This window comes from Mesoplodon mirus (assembly GCF_964341445.2).
Source record: "Mesoplodon mirus genome assembly, chromosome: 17".
Lineage (NCBI taxonomy): Eukaryota > Metazoa > Chordata > Mammalia > Artiodactyla > Ziphiidae > Mesoplodon > Mesoplodon mirus.
Genome location: NC_138993.1, coordinates 38,550,456 through 38,556,455, shown reverse-complemented (window position 1 = coordinate 38,556,455; position 6,000 = coordinate 38,550,456).

Below are 6,000 nucleotides of genomic sequence, written 5' to 3'. Positions count from 1 at the left end.
TGTGTGTGTGTGTGTATGCACACGTGTGTGTGTGTGTTTGTGACAGAGAGAGAGAGAGAGAGAGGGATAGAGAGAAATTTTTTGTACATGGTATAGTATAGGGGTTGGTTCCAAGAGCTTTGGGTAAATTCCAAACCAGACACAAAGCCTCTGTGACTTTGGGCAAGTTAACTATCTTTTACTTACATTGACACATGCCTTACTGAATTATAGTGAGAGTAACTTGGATTAATCCAGGTAAAGAAATCAGAGGAATCAGAGCATTATTTAACCTTCTTATATTTTCCTTCTTTAGATACTCTGTTCCATTGGATTTTGACACTACAATCCTATGGATTTACCAATGCATGTGTGAGAGTTGATTTTCAATTTGATTTCCTGATTCTTCCCATAGATTCAATTAGATCTTATTTGATGTTTACACCAAAAAAAAAATCTATTATATCTCAGTACAAGCAAGGAACCCCTGAAATCTCCACCAGAAATTTATGTAACCCCTCAATTCAGGTATACTTCTTTTCCAGCACTGAATATCTTTCAACCTTTGTCCAAGAGAGTATATTTGTAATATTTCTTTTTTTTTCTCTCTCTCTCTGTCAATACCAATATCCACTTTTCTGGTAGATTCTACGCTACTTTCTAAATACATTTTGAACCCATACATTTCTCTTGATCCTTTGTCCAAGTGATTTGCAAATATTTCATAGACTATCACGACAGATACTTGCAATTTAACAATTTCCCTCTGTGTGTAATTGCACTCAGAAACATCCTATTTCCCGAATGGCAAATTTTAGATATTTGACATTGCAGCATCTGTTTCCATTTTCTTTCTCATGTCCTGTAACCCAAAATGAACTTTGAGTTTTTCACAGGTCTGGGTTTCTCTTTCCTTTGTGACTCCTCTATTGCTTGTTCCTCATTCAATATCATTATTTCCTTCCCCCTCCATACCAATTTTCCTGTGTAATTAATTATATGTAACTCTTATTTTTTTAATGTTACTTTTTCTATGCGATTTGTCTTGATCCCCTATTCTACTCACACATTATGACTTCTCATAGTATACATCTTAGTCTTATTCTTCTTGGACTCTACAGTTATATCCGTCAAAGACAAAGAACAAGGTTCTAACTAGCTACCTGGATATGTGCTCTACTTACAAGGATGCCGCATTTGGACATATCACCTCAAACAATATTTAATAATAAAATTAAATTTTAAAAACTAAAATAAAATACTGCTAATATTTATTTTGCACTTGCAATATGCTACATACTATTCTAAATGCTTTACATTTATCACCTTAGGTAATATTTATAACAATAGTAGGTACAGTTGTTATCTATATTTTACAGATAAAGAACCATTTTCAGAGGAATTCTATTCATAAACTGCTAGTGAGGGATAGAACAAGTTTTCATGCCCAGTTAACTTACTCCAGAGTTGTGCAAATAACCATTGAATTATACATATAAGTAATAGTATAACATGGATTTATGTATAGTAGATATTACTTACAGAGGCATAGAAAAACCATAAGATTCAACCCTATATTTCATGAATTTAGTCAATGAGTGTTCTAGTTTTCAGTAAAGCTTCAGTCAGTGAAAGCCCAATAGACATGCAGATTATTTCAACTATGAAAGACTTACTTTTAAAAGTGCAGTAATATATGCCACACATTTTAAAAATGTATTTTAATATATTTAAAATATATTCTTATATTACAAAAGTAAACATTTAAGAAATGTAAAAATAGTATGAAAGAAAATCCAATGATTTGCCTTTCATTAATTACAAATTAAATTATTTGCAGCCTGTTCTAACTTTTGTTTTTCTAGTATTCTAAGAAAACGCACTTAAATTTCAGATAACTGCTTTGGGCCTGCTATATTTTAATTTATTTCATTGCATGGATATTATTATTTGTGTTCATTTATATTCATTGTACTCTGAAGTTGTCATAAGTAAATACAAGCCAGAGGCAATGGTGCTTTGATACTATTTCTATATAGCTCTGAAAAAAATACTCTGGAGAAACATCATTATAGGAATGATATTTTAAGTTGTGCTTGCTTGTTCTGTTTAATGAACAAAATAATAATAAATAAAATGATTTTAATATATTTTCTTGGTCTATTTAATTCATATTATGTATTTACCATTTTATTCATGTTAAATTATATTTATTTTTAGAGGTGAGTCCACATTACAATATTTTATTTGGAAGAACAAGATCTATGCTTTGGCTTAGATAGCATGTAGGAGTTATGTCAAAGTATCTGTTTCCTGCCTGCTACTATTCATGATGCTTGAGCGTTGAACATAACACAGCAGTAACTGTCCATATAAATAGTTTTTCTTAAAACTTTTTGGGTAAAAATAGAACATGTAGGAATTCAATAGATCTATTCTATCTTACTCAAATAAAGGAATTCAAATGAGAACAAAACAGAAATGCCTATCTAATACCACAATTATCCCTAATATTTTCCATATATTTATGTATATGTTTATCTGTGAATGTTTGTGAATGCATACATACATTTTAAATGACAATAAGCAAAATGCTATTTGTCATAGGAACTATAGAATTAGCAAGAAACAGAAATGTATTTGACTGCTTTGACTATTCATGTGTAATAAAAAAAAGAAAATAATATCCTCATATTACGCTGCTGTCCATTCTATAAGTATACAGTTATTTTGTCAGCTGAGAGGCTCAAGTCTGAAGTGAAGCCTCCACCTAAAACTGAGTGACCTCATGTGGTATAATGCTGAAAATTCAAGTTGTTTTATTGGTGTATCTAGTAAATATGTGTGATAATGGAGACCATGCAGAACTCTCATGAAAATCATTATTCAATAACTAGGTCCGATGGTAACACTGAAAAGGAAGGGGGTAGTTGACTCTATTAATGGTGAATAAGAAAGCCTTTGTTATAAGAGTTCTTCTGATTCTAACAGCGAGTAACCAAGGCTAAAGGTTCAACCCCTTTTTCCTATTTAACTACTTTCTGATTATGATCAATTTCATTTAAATTACCTTTCTTAAATCTAGCCTGAAAATGGCACATAATTACAATTGAGCCACTCAGCTGAGACTGGTACTCACATAACTCAAGTTAGCTTTTGGTTCTAAGTTAATTATTTTGAATCATTAAGGTTATTTATTACACTATGTGTTAACTCATCTTTGCATTTGCAAAAATTTTCCTTGAAAAGATTATAGAGTAATAAAATAATTAGTCTGCTTCCAAAAATGTTGATTTGTTTTTCATGATATAGTATATCTTTTCAGAAACTCTGAGTCTGTTTGATCTGGTTCACCTGCAGACCTGAAAAGCCAATTTGTCTTTAATGTCAACATCAGTCACAGCATATGTGTAAAACAAATGTCTATATTGTGGACACATCTGTTATTTTTATCATGAATAGGGAAGATTTATCCTTGAGTAATTCAGTTACTTTGTTGAGTATTTATCACTGAATATCTAGAATGAATATTCTTGACTAGTGGACTAGGAATGAGTCCACTCTGCTAGTCATATGTAGAAATGTCTTGGGTGTCACAAATCACACATATTTCAGAAAATAACATCCTGACTCGTTAAGAAACTGACATTGCAGATGACAAATATCTTTCTATGGCGCCTAGAAAAAATATATAAACATTCAGGAATGACTGTTTTCTAAGCTTGCCAAATATTTTGTGTTAAAATAATTTAAAATCAATATGAAATTTATGTCAGGTAATACAAACTAGTTGTTAAAAACGATGTTTTATTCAGCAATGTTGTTTTAAAGATGCAGGTTGTTATTCATGTAACATTTGACTACAAAAACATTCTCTTATAAACAAGATTAAATTTTTATTTAATATCACTTTTAATATTACAAATCTCAGTATTCAAAAGTTGTCACAATTTTGAAAATAAAATATTAAAAGAATAAATGCAATAGTTTCAATATAAATGTTAAAATTTTCAGAATACAAATTGAGGTTGATAAGTAATTCGTATTTCAAATTATGTAATACAAAATAAACAAATATGCCTTAAAATTTTCCTGAAGGTTATAATTAACTTATAGGTCCCCCATCTAGAAACAATCTAGTGGACCTTGCAAGTGAGCTTTTTTTTATCTTTTCTCTTTTTTTGGCTTGAATAGTCAGGCATAATACAGAAAGTAACATGGCATGCCAATTGCAGAGTGTGTCTAAATAACGGAAAGTTGCTCATATGGAGACAAACTGTTGGCCTTTAACAAAGTTGCTGATGACCTTTAATAGCACCTAAAGAGAACATTTTCCTTTTACACTGCTTCTTGTCAAAGTTTGCAACATGGAAAAAAAATAGTGTAAATAAATTAATTTAGCAGTATCTTTGTAATTTTAGCTATATAAGGGTAAAAAGAAGATCTTAACAAAAATCCTCCAAACAAAACCCCCTATAAATAAATCATCATTATAACTGTATAGAACCAAACAGATCTAATTAATGTGTAATTAAATCAAATTTTGGTCTCCAAGAAGATAAAAGTCTGATGATGTACATATATTGCTGATTAAGCAAATGTTTTCAATTTGTACTGCCAAAGAAAATGCAAAATGAATACTTATTAGAATACATGTAAAAGCAACCAATCTGAAATTCAAATATTCCATGTTTATGCATGTCCAAGTTTGTTTCCATTTTCCATGCATAGTTTCATGTGCACCCATATATTTGAAGACAATCTCCAGTAACCAGATGACAGTTTACCATTAAAAAAAATTTTTCCTTTAAATATCTTCTTAATCCTCACTTCTTATATGTTCCATATTAAATGAGTTAAGATGATTAGAATTAACTTATCTTTACCATGGAATTTAAGTGGCTGCATTTGTCAACAAGTTCTTTTTCTTGAATACTTTTACATTATTTCCCAGCATGCTTAAATCCTACAGCTATGAATAAGGCCTTCCCACAATTTCCCAACAAGAATTAATCCTTTGCTCCCCTCTCCTTTCATATAATTTTAAAAATCTTAATTACAGTTCTTATTAGAGTAGGTCTCACTGGTTTTAAGCCTCTGGATTCAAAGAATCTTTTATTTAGACATATTTGGTTCATCCAGGAATGCTTATACATAGTAGATATGTAGTAAATACTTACTAAATTGTATTGCAGAGTAAGAAGTGCTTCTCTGGAAAGACTTTTGCAAACAGTAGTACATTATAATCATTTTGATACACCCATGTTTCAGTTGCTCTAGATAAAAATGCATATATATATAAATTAATGAATAAACAATGTGACTTACTCATTGTCTTTAAAGTAAAAGAAAAATTATTACTGTATATAAATGTATTTACTAATGAAATATTTTAATAGAGGGTGATATTGTCTAGAACAGGGTTTCTCGACCTCAGAACTATTGACATTTTGTGCTAGATAATTCTTTGTTGTTGTGGGCTATCCTGTGCATTAAAGGATGTTTACCAGCAGATACTGATAATATTCCCCAAATCATGACAATCTATCTCCAGACATTGCAAAATATCTTCAGAAGGCAAAATTATTCCTACTAGAAAACCACTGATCTAGGAAAAGGAGCAAATTGATAAATCCTCACTCTCAAGATTTGTAACCACAAAACTCTCCCTTGAGCCCATCAGATGACTGACTCGGTCAACTATGGAGTTTCATCTAAAGGAAGTCAAAAAGAAAAAGAAAATAGAGACGTATCCTTATTTCTTACCATAGAGATTAGAGGGAGGACAAATAAAAGCTAGAAAATGCAATCAAATTCTAATCTGACTTCTCTCTGAGTTTTGGTCCAAAGGAAAGAGATTTGTTAACTGCGTTGGGAGAATTACTTAAGGACAAAAGAATTACTATGTCAACCTAAATGTTGGACTTTGGAAAAGAACGGCCTTGAAAGCTGCTGGTAGTGATGTGTAAGTGGTCGCATAAAACTAAGCTCGTTGGTGCAGAGTGGATAGGAAGTAGTAAG